Source organism: Nannospalax galili, unplaced genomic scaffold (assembly GCF_000622305.1).
Source record: "Nannospalax galili isolate Female #2095 unplaced genomic scaffold, S.galili_v1.0 scaffold768, whole genome shotgun sequence".
Classification (NCBI taxonomy): Eukaryota; Metazoa; Chordata; class Mammalia; order Rodentia; family Spalacidae; genus Nannospalax; species Nannospalax galili.
The window spans coordinates 716,105-728,485 of record NW_008360317.1 but is presented as its reverse complement, the minus strand read 5'-3'; positions in this window follow the sequence as shown (position 1 = coordinate 728,485).

The following is a 12,381-nucleotide window of genomic DNA, read 5'->3' as shown; positions in this document are numbered from 1 at the left end:
TTCTAGAGCAGCCTTGAAGTGACCCCAGTCATTGCTGTATTTTCTCCAAAGTTCAAGGATCCCAGGCTCACAGACTGACTCCATTAAATGTTCACTTCTTGACTGCCTAGCTAAGAAATGAGACAGGCTACCCTCGATAGTCTCTACAGTGGGAGCTGGCTCATAGCTGCTTTAATGAGCACATGGAAAACTATTCCAAAAGGGAGGTGAAGGTTCCACCCAGAAGAGTGAGCTGAAATATCAGTGAGCTTAAAATACTTCAAATGCAGACTTATCTGTGGTATAACAGGATCTCTTACACTCGTCCCCAAATCTACTTGAAAACAACAACAAAAAACCTGCTTATACAATGCACTGTGCCTCATATTTCATTAATCTGCTTGCCCTTCCTTATTTCATTCAAATTCTCATGAATCACTTGGTTCAGCTTTGAGTTGAGGATCTCTAGCCATTCATTGGCTCTCTAGGACCATCACAAGTAGCTTCATTAAAATATTCACATACATTTTCTATGTCTAATAGAAGAATGAGTGGAAAGGAAAGACAGGGGAATTAGATTAAAGTATCTGTTCACAAACTTCCAGGAATGGAGTGTGGGTGGCCGGCATAGTCCTTGTTTCTTGAATCCTCACAATGTTATGTTATGACTTCCTTTTTCTCTTACCATCTTCTTTTTTTATTTGGCGAAGCTTCCAGATGACTGGAGTTCTTTGATCAACAAAATAGTAATTTAATTTCTCATGGATTTTGGTTCTCCATAGCCAAGAAGTACTAACTTCTGAATTCAGTAGTGCCATTGCTATTTCTTAGGAAAAGTGTTCCTTGCCTTAGTAGCAAAACAGTAAAACCAAGGGAGCCCAGATTTCATGTTAACTTTGATGGTTAATATTTTCAGCTTTACATGATCTAAAATCACCTAGGAGACAAACTTCTGGGCATGTCTGTGTAGGAATTTGTAGATTTGGTTAATTGAAGTGGGAAAGCTCACCCCAAATGGGGGCAATATCATTCTATGGTTTGGGAGCCTGGGCCAAATAAAAAGAAGAAAATGAGCTGAGCAACAGCATTTATTTCTTCTGTTTTCTGGCTGAATGCAAGGTGAGCAGCTGCCTGTAGCTCCTGACACTGTGACTTTCCCACAGTGGTGGTCTATAACCTCTTGAACTGTAAGCCAACAAAAACTCATCTTCTTTTAAGTTGCTTCTTGTCAAGTATTTTGTCACAGCAGCAAAAAAGTAACTAATATAGTAACTAAAATATACAATGAACTAAAGCTAGTTTCTGGAAACAATGCTATAATATTTACAAAGGGGGATAGCTCTATTCTAAAAATATTGTCTTCTGAAACTTGCCATGGAAGCCTGACACAGACTGTGCTCAGCATCATGTGTTTCATACAGAACATCCCAAACAACCTTACTCATCTTTATACCTGCATCCCAAATGACACACTTCCATAGCCTCCCCTGCCCCCCCGCCCCACTGGAGCCCATATACTCTGTCATCCTTGTTACTGTCTACTGTGTTGTCAGTGGCCTCAGCCATTCCCCAGTGCAAGTCCATCTGCTGAGTCTAGTCAGCCTATCTAGAGTCTCTTGTTTTAGCAAGATCAGCTTTTCCTCATCTAGCAGGAATCAGTTGCCAACATTCCTGTAGGTAAGATTGGGGTCTGCTGTTCATTTTCCTAGTGCTGTGCTGGTTTACTGTCTGGGAGTCTCTCGTGCTACCTTGGCCAACAACTCAAAGGAGGGTATCTCCTGTCTGGCATTGTTTCTTGTTATGTAGCCTTTAGCTATACACATAGACTCTTAAAGAAATATACTGAGCACTTTAACCTTTGGTTATACTTTCCTAAGATGAACTTGAACCAGTGTCCAGTCTACAAAGAGGAGAGTCAACACAGAGGAAACATTTCCTCCATGCTTCCAAGTGAAACCAGCCATGATCGAGTAGGACCTTTGACTTGTCTTCACATAGATGGAACTGGTAAAAGAAAGGTACCAGGGGTATCTCCCAAGCCCATGTGACTCCTGAGGAACAGACCCTCAAACGACATTAAGAGTAAAAATAAATTGGTTTATTTGGGCCAACTGTATGGTCTTAAACAAACACACAGATTTGTTGTTTCTTCATAAATGACTTGAGCATCAAACATAAATGCTGGTTACATTGCTTTCCAAATTTCAATTAGAGTATGTACTTTAGTGGTACAGAGGAAAAATTTATTTTATTTTTTTCTGAGGCTATATACCAAGATTTCTCAGGCTAATGGAATGACAGAACTTCCCTTGTGAAAGTTATCTCTTTACTATTGCCAAAGAATCTACAGTATTAAAAAATGTTTGCTTTCCAAGTCCTATTGGCATAGTGTCATCAAAATATATTGAGAAAGCCAAGTTCTCTATTGATTTAACTGAAATGCAAAACAAAAGTGTGACATTCCTGAGTTAGATCTCTGCCAAGTAAAAGCAAACTTTTGTTACTTCTTCTTTAATTATTAGAACAAAGAAAACAAAGATCAAAAATTATGTATCACGTACTGAACATGTATGAATATGTCTGCAATATCACAATGGACGTTGTGGTATTGATAACAAATGATAACTGCAATTATAAGTGGCTATGCTCACAGTACAGGATCTACATACTTTGTATTATCCAAAACAGATGATTAAGTGTAAGTATGGTAAGAGTCTATGCCTCTGTTTCTTTCTACTATTTGATGACGGTCCTAATCTCTCTCATTTTCTCATGGATGTTGAAATACTGTTTGCTTTACTAGTTGAATAAAAGGGATGCACCAATGGAATGTTATCGGCCATTCTAATGATACACTTTAATCATGGGTCAGGGAACCAATGTGATCATGTGTCAGCAGTTAAAAGAAAAGTAATGCTTATTAAAAGAGATCTTGTAGTCATTTCTCTAAAGAAGATATGCAAATAGATAATAGGCACACTAGAAGATATTCAACATTAGTCATGATGGAATTATTAATAAAAATCACTACCAAGTCCTAGTTCATGTCCACTATAGCACCTCTAGTAAAAGAATAGATGATAGAAAGATAGGTAGGTAGATAGATAGATGATAGATAGATGGATAGATGGATAGATGGATAGATGATAGGTAGATAGATTGATGATAGATAGATAGATAGATAGATAGATAGATGGATAGATGATAGATGATAGGTAGATAGGTAGGTAGATAGACAGACAGACAGATAGATAGGTAGATAAATAGATGATAGATAGATAGATGACTGCTGATAAGAATGTAAAATGCTGCAACCACTTTGAAAAACAGTCTGGCTTCTTCACAAGGCTAAACCTAAATCTAACCCAGCAATGTAGTTACCTGGAACATACTCCATTAAATAAAAATGTACATTCATTTAAAACCTTGTACATAAACATATCAACACAGTGTTAGCTAAAGGGTAAAAACAAACCACATATCCCTCAACTGATGGATAAACAAATGTGGCATATACATGCAACAGAATACTACTTGACCATAAAAAGGATGAAGTTTTACTGTATGTTAAAGCATGAATGAATTTTGAAATCATTATACTAAGTGAAAGAAACCAGGCACTAAAGATCACATAGTATATATAATGCCTCTGTTTATATGTACCATGCAGATTAAACAAATCCATAGACAGAAAGCAGATTACTGGATTACTAGAGCTGGAGGAGATGAAGTATTGGAAATAATAGTTATAGGCTATGGGCTTCTTTCAGCAATGATAAAATGTTTGAAAATGACTCTGGTGGTGAAAACACAACTCTGTAAATACATTTACAGTTCTCTTTCGGTTAGTAAATTATTATTGGAGACTGCCCTGTTTGAACTCTGCAGAAAGCATGCTTGACTGCATGTGCAAAGTTGCCAGTAACCAAGATTGCCTATGATGGCAGGACCAGATAAACATGTATACCAGCAGGGTTTTGAAGTGCAGTGTCCCTTATGTTTATGTTTGGATTAGATAAAAACTATGCCTTATTTACACTGTTGTGTGACCATCTGCTCTGAACCTTACAAACAGGCCACACTTTGTTGCTAATTGTTTCCTGAGCTCCTGCAGAGAAATGTCCTTTGATTTGCAAACCATTTGTTCCTGAATGCTTAGGGCACCCCATCTCTAAGAATAAAGCCTTGAGAGTTAGAGACTCAGTGCTCTTTGTTCTATGGAATAGGGAGCCTCCTGGTCCCTAGCTTTCTTAAACACTAAATTGTCTGTGTGAGATATTTTATTATTCAATACATCTCTGTCCCTCTGTGTCCACCAGTACCCAGTCAGGCAAGACATAGCAAATTATGTCTCAACAAAGATGTGAAGAATGAAGGTAAACATTGAAAACCCATGCTAAGTTGAGAAACCAACGTTACTGAGTGAGTTGGATCCCGCTAAGCTATTCATGTAGAGACCTGCAGTCAGCTATTGAGATCATCTGCCACACTAGCAGCAGAGGTGGTGTTCTAGATCCTTTGAGGATAGTATTTATTCAGAAACAATATACCAAATCTCTGTATTTTTAGGGCTCATCCCCTTCTTTGGTGTCCATAGTCCCTGGTTAGTGAGGACAGGTCTTCATTAAAGAATGTAGGGCTCATTGAACATAGTGAAATGGGGGTGGGGGGTGAATAGAAAGAAAAATTAATGCATCCCTCAACTCTCATCAGTGAAGCTTCCTTATATAACAGAGTGTGATACACACAAAAGGCCACAACTGGCTGAGTTTTAAAGAACAAGAGATTTCAGAGTGTGTGTCCTTGGGTAGGACTCCTTTATTAAATCTCACCTACTCACAGCTCAGGAACCATTGCTGAAGAGAGGGCAGAAAGATTGTAAGACCGGGCCTGTTCATGAACATGGGGACGCAGAGGCTTCCAGGACACTGGAAGCTTACACCTGTGAACTTGTGGCAGTGGTAGTATCGAGTACAGGGCCCAGGCCAACTCAGTTAGACAGGGCCCAGAGTGGAGTGAGGGAAACGGGTGCTGGGCTGGCCCTAGTTTGGGAACTGTTGGAAACTACTACTTGGTGAGGGAGAGTTGGCCTTACTTACAATCTCTAGATAGGCTGACTAGACTTCAGTGGATGAATTTGCACCAAAGGACATATGGGTATAAATGCTTGACTGGATAGGATGCCACATGTATGGCAGAATACATAAGGTCTGGTGGGGGGTGGGAGGCATCAGTGGGGGAGGAGGTCTAAATTTAATTTTAAAAAACCTATGGTGTGAAATGTACAAAAGTTCAATAATTTTTTTTTTTAAAGACTCTAGAAGGAGCTTGGAATCGTGAGTTTATTGGAATTTCAATTCTTTAACCTAGTATCCTTGCCAAGGTAAAATGTATGTGTCCACTGCTCGGTTCTTTCTCCTGTTCCATTAAAAGAACACTTGATTTTTGTTATGCTTATTTTGGGCCTATATATTTATAGGTTTTACAAAAGTTGAGAATTGTGGACATTATGCCTGGAAATATTGAAAGATCCTCCCCCAATTCAGGGATTCAAAGTATAAAAGGATGTGTGTCTGTGTGTACATGTGTATATGTATGTGTATATGAGTGGGTGTGTATGTGTGTTTATGTGTTTATGCGTTTATGTGTTTGCATCTATGTGCATACATTTATGCATATGTGTATCTGTTTATGAGTGTGTCTGTGTACATGTGTATAAGGGTGTGTGTATGGGTGTGACTATGTGTGTATGTGTGTATTTGAGTGTGAATGTGTGTATCTGTGTGTACATGTGTACATATGTACACATGTATGTTTGTGCATGCACATGTTTCTGTGTATGTATGCGTGCATAACTGTATGTATATGTGTGCATGTGCATATGAGCATGTACCTATGTATGTGCATATGTGTATGTATGTGTGTGCATATGTATGCATGTTTGGATGTGTGTATGTTTATGTGTATGTATGTGTGTATATATGTGCTTGCATGTGTGCATTACATGTGTGTATACATGTGCATAAATGTGTGCATGTGTGTGTACATGTTTCTGCATGTGTGTGAGTGTATGTGTATATATGTGTGTTTGTGTATATATGCATGAGTATGTACATATATGTGTGATGTTTTGGTGCTTTGCATGGTCTCTATTGCTTAGTATCTCCTGTTATTTCATTTGTATGTTTTTAACCCTCATATTTATGGTTTGCATATATAGAAGTTTAATTCCATTTCTAAAAATATATTTTAAAAATACACTTCTTAGTTCTTCAGCATGTAGGACCGAGTTCTGTCATAAGCTTTGGTGTGTTATTAGCTTATAACGCTGACATCTGTGCCAGTTCTGGAACATTTTGATTTATATTTTTCCTTCTGTGAGACTGAGACAGTCTCCTGCATCTCTTTATGACTGGAAACTTTTTTACAGGACGCCAGATATTGTGGTTTTTACCATGTTAGTTGCTGTATAATTTTAGATACTGAGAGACACTCTTGACTTTTGTTCTGGACCAAGGTTTCTTCAACATTTCCACTGATGTTTGACTGCAGAAATTTTTATATAGTAACAGGCATACACATATGTGAAATAGTACATAAATCAAGCATTTGTTAATAACAAATCATAAAAAATCATTTGATATACTTATATTTTTAGCATTTATTAAAGTGAAAGCGAATTTAAATACTAATGATATGGCTATGCCTGTTTATGTGGATGTTTGTGTGTGCAAATGTATGTGCATGTATGCAGGTGTGTGCAGAGACCAGACATTGACAGTAGGCATCTTCCTGTATTGTTTCTCTATCTTTAAAATATATACATTTATTTTTATTTTATATGCATTAATGTTTTGCCTGCATGTAAGTGTATCCATGCATGCAATGCCCATGAGGGCCAGTGGAAGGTGTTGGATCCCCTGGAACTAAAGTTATACATAATTGTTGGCCACCATGGGGGTGCTGGGAACCAAGCCCCAGTCCTCTGTAAGAACAGCAAGTACTCTTTACTGCCGAACATCTCTTCAGCCCCCTCCTTCTTATTTTTTGAGACAGGGTATCTCACTGAACCTGGACCTCACTGATTTGGATATCCTAGCTGGACCACAATGCCTGGAGTTTTACATCGGTACTGGGAATCTGAATTCAGGTCTTTATGCTTGCACCAAGCACGTTACCAACTGAGCCATCTCCCTAGTTCATGCTTGCATAAAAAATTAAATCCTAGCTGAATATTTGATTCTGAAGGACAAAGAGCATCTTCCTTTTTCAGAGCTGATCAATATTTTGGTTTTATAATTGTCAATGCTGAGAGTGTCACTTCTCATAACTATGCAGTACAAAATGGCAAAAGTATGATTAGGGCCATTTCAGAAACTACTGCAAATTCTGTCTTAACCCCAAGCCAAAATTCATTTAATAACTTTTTGTGTTAATTTTAATCAGCAATTGAAACAGTAGGTTTTGAAATAAAACATTCTAACATGGTACAATCTAAAGATACACTACTTTGATACCTAACACTCCACAGAATAAAAAAAAAATGCCAGAATCGTTTGTTTGCATAATTATATCACATTTCCATAAAAGCATAAAACCCTGCGGGTCCTGACATACAACAGCCTTACATTTGAGTCACGGTATTTTGGGCAGCATTTTTTTGGTGTTATCTGGATGAAGTCATCCCCAGTGGAGAGCGTACCTGTTGGGATCCAAGATTGCAGTGAAGTCTCAAAACGCAACCCAGGCCAGCACTTCCAGAAACATCTGAGATTCATTATGCATTTGATTTTGAATTGAGTTTTGATTGTAATGTGCTCAGGGACATTTTACTCTTGCGAATTTTTTGCAACCTCTGTATGACTTTTCAATTCAATTACACAACCCCATACAGAGTCATGACCCATCATTTGTGTCTTCACTCTGGGACAGATTAAGCTACTTTGAGATCATTTGTCTGTCTTGGGTCTAGTTTTAATACCAGTAATGAGCAGAGCTCAACCGAGCTCTAATTCTCCCTAGCACTGAGGCAAGAATCTCCCGTTGCCCTTGTAAGCATTTTCTAAATTGGGTGTGGGAATGTGTGGCATCACAGTCCTGTCTGAATGCTAGGCACTGTTGCCTTTAATCTTTTACTCATTTCTTTTGCAAACTATGAATGAATTCCTCACACTAATGAGTCATTAGCTGTATCCACAAGGGGGTCTACTGCAAGCACCCCATATTTTTCCTGTAAAGAGCTCTTCTTTCTGGGTCTCCGTCCTGTAAACACTACACTAGCAGGTTCTATTTCTAACACTGGCTTCTCAACTAAGGTGGAGTGTTGCAACCTGAACACTCTCCTGAGGTAAGAGCTGGGGATAGGTAGCAGGCTTAGGTCCCCATTTCCTAGGGAATACTGTCCTTCATTGTTTCTAGAGTTCTGACGTGTCCTCCAAAAAGCATATGCTGGAAACTTAATTTTCCATTCAACAGTTTTGGGTCCTAATGGGAAGCATTCTAAACATAAGAGCTCCACCCTCAGCCTCAGCAATGGATTAATGCAATTAATAAAGATTGAGAAAGCTCTGTCTGTTCCTAGATTGCTCAGAGGTTTACTGATTATTTTTATCGTGACTATGAGCTACGCTTTGTCAAATTCTTTCTGTGTCTACTGAGATGCAGTGTCACTACTGCATTTCCACGCTACTCATGCCTATGTACATTTTTCTTTTATAATCTGTGAGTAGAGTTTTTTTTTTATTGGTTTTCAAATGTTAAGTAAATATTATATCTATGAGATTATCCTTTGTCCTGATGTACTTTCTTGTTACGTGTTGCTAGCCTTGATTTACTAATCTTTTGTACAAAGAAGCTAAGTCTGTTGCTAAAGGATTTTGACATGTACTGATTTTATTACCTTTTTTCTTATGATGCCTCTTCTGATTTCATACCTGAGTGACGTTGGCCTGGTAAAGTGGGCTGGAGATTGTTGCTACTGCTTTGTTTTATAGAGCATTGGCAGATAAATGGGCTTATTCATTTCCTAAATATTTGATAGAATCTGCTGTTGTGAATTAGGGCCAACAATTTTCAATCTGCGTGTCTTCCCTATTCTTTCTTTGTTTATTTGTTTTGGATTTTGTTTTGTTTTTATTCAATTTTTTGTTTATTTGTTTGTTTTTGAGACAAGGTTGCACTATGTAGCTCTGACTAGTCTGGAACTCTATATAGCCTCAAACTCAGAGATCTGCCTGCTCTCAACTCTTGAATGTTGGGTTCCCTATTTTTTTACCTATATGGATAGAGGTGAGTTAATTTGATCCATCTTGTCAGTAAGTTGGCTTTTTACTTCATTGACATTCTCAGCTATGTGTCATTTGTTTGTTGTGTTGATTCCATGCATCTGCATTATCCCTTCCTTCGGCTTATTTGAACATAGTTGGCTCTTATTGTCCTATTGATTTTTGAGAAAAGCTTATGAAACTGCCATCTCTAATGTGAATATAAGTGGTATACACTTTATCCTTAAGCATTGCTTCAGCTAAATTCTACTTTTTAACATGCTGTATTTGATTTTTCACTCAGGTGAAACATTTTTCTGATTTCTTACTTTCAAATTCTGAATCATGAGTTATTTAGAATATATGACGTTTAATTTTAAAATGCTTTGAGATTTCCCACAGTTTATTTTGTAGTCAGAAAATATTTTGAAAAAATTGTTTTTTAAAATGCATTAAACATTTTTATTAGCCAGAATATGGTCCAAGTGGAAATCCCCGTGCACTTGAAAATAATGTATATTCTGATTATTATTGGAAAAGTTCTGTAACTGTGAATATATTGAATCTGATGGCTATTCTGTTTAAGTGTTCTATGTCTGATAATTTGCATAGTTGCTCTACCAATTAATGAGTAATACTGTGGAAATGTTTTGATCAGATTATAATTTTTTTAAACAAGATCTCATCTGTGTAGAATGGCCTCTGATTCACTACATAGTTCTGTATAGCCTTGAAATTCTGCTCCTCCTGTTTCCACCTCTGAATGCTGGGCTTACAGGCACGTACCACTGTGCTGTTTTTAGAGCTTCTTAAAAGTCTTTTTTTTCTCTCTTACATTCTTTATCTGAATTCTTCCTTGTCTGATACTGATTTTAGAATGTCAGCATTTACTTAATTAAAATTTAATAGAATATCTTATTTCATGTTCTGAACTGCTGATGACTTCATATTTTAAATTAAATATTCTTTCCTTTAAAAAATATAATCTTTCTGGTAGAGATGGTTCAGTGGTTAAGAGAGAGGACTCTGCTCCAGAGGACCAGAGTTCAGTTCTCAGCATCCATGTCGGGTGGCTCACAACCACATGTAACTACAGTTACAGGGCATTCAGTGCCCTCTTCTAGACTCTCTGGTTTTTGACACTCATGTGCATATACTCTACCCCTCCTCACACACATTTTACAATAAAACAAATCTCTAAAAATATATTTTTGACTAATTCCTTGAGAATTTAATTCATGCATACAATGTATTTTTATTATATTAATATTTAATTCCTCCCCCTAACTTCTCCCAGATCCACATTTCACCTCCCCGCCCCTTTTCAACTTTATGCCCTCTTTTTTTCAAGATGCACTGACTCAAGTTTGTGACACCCATATACCCATTGGTGTGGGGCCATCTTTTGGAACATGGTCAACCTACCACAGACTATATCTTTAATTAAAACTTACTCTCGGTCACCAAGAAGTTGACAACTGAGGTCTTGTGTAGGCAACCACAGCTGCTATGAGCTCATGAGCATAAAACTACTTTCTTATAACTAATATGTCCCTTTTAAATGACATTTTGCTCTTTTTATCAATGCAATCTAAAGTATCTGTACTCTTCAATTGTTTTATACCATTTACATTTAATGTACATATAAATATGATTGTATTTAAAGCTGTAAGTTTGACATTTGCATTATATTTGTACCCCTTTTATTAATTAATTAGTTTATTTTTTTAATCCAGTGAGTCCAATTAGTTTTATTCATATGCTCATAGGTACAGGGTCATCCACTGTGGCATGCGAAAACTACCAGTGGCCACACCCCTAAGGAAAAGTGACTCTCCCTCCCCCAGCAGCCATCAACTATTAATAGCTGCTTAGCTATGAAGGAGTGGATCCTAAGGAGCTCCTGAGCAATCCATGCTGGAATTATTAACTGCTTGATCTTGTGGAGATCTTAAGTAGGTGAATTCAGCTTCTATGAGTGCATGTGTTCAGCAATCATATTTTATGTCCAGGGGACAGCATTTTACAGTCATCCTCCACATCCTCTGGCTTTTACGTTCTTTCCATTACCTCTTCCCCAGTGTCCTGACCCTTGGGGAGGGCAGGTGTTGATACAGATGTTCCATCTATGCCTGAGCACAGTCACTTATTTTTAGCACTTTGAACAGTAATGTTTCTCTGCATAAACCACTATTCATTACAATAAGAAGTTTCTTTGACCAAGATGGAGAGCAGTACTGATCCATGGAGATTAGCATAAATATTTAGAAGGCAGTTTGGCAACATGACCATTCAGAAAAACAACATCAGTAGTTTCTTCCCTAGGGCCCATGACTTTGATAGTCTGCCTGAGTGTTCCCCCACTCCATTTTCATTTCATTTATCAACTATTATTGCCCCCTCTAAGCATATCTCCCCTACCAGTGGTTGATTTCTAGTTTCTGAGCTTTCACATGTACTCTGTACTAAATGCACATAAGGAAGACTTGATGCTAGAACCAGAGAGAGAGAGAGAGAGAGAGAGAGAGAGAGAGAGAGAGAGAGAGAGAGAAACATGGTGCTTGTCTTTTGGGGCCTGGGTGACCTCTATTTATTTTTCCAGTTCCATTTGTTTACCTGCAAATTTAATGATTTTATTTTTCTTTAAAGCTGAGTGATGTTTCATTGTGCATATGTATCACATTTTCATTATCCATTCATCAATAGAGGGACATCTAGGTTTTCATTTCTAACTATTGTGAATAGAGTAGCAATGAACAGGAATGTGCAAGTATCTCTGTAGTAAGATGCAAAGTCCTTTGAATGTATGCCCAGGAGTGGTATAGCTGAGTTATGTGCTAGGTCTTCTAGTTTTGTGAGAAACTTTCTGAATGATTTCCAAATGTCTCTGCGAATTTACATTCCCACCAACAGTGTGTATGGGTTCCCCTTTCCCCACATCCACACCAGCATTTGTTGTCATTTGTATTCCTGATGATAGCTATTCTGACTGGAGTGAGATAGAATCATAATTATTATCTGCATTTTCTGGATGGTTAACAGTGTTGAACACTTTTTAAGTGTTTCCTATCCATTTGCATTTCTTACTTTGAGAACATTCTTTTCCATTCTATAGCTCATTTTTTAATCAAGTTGTCTT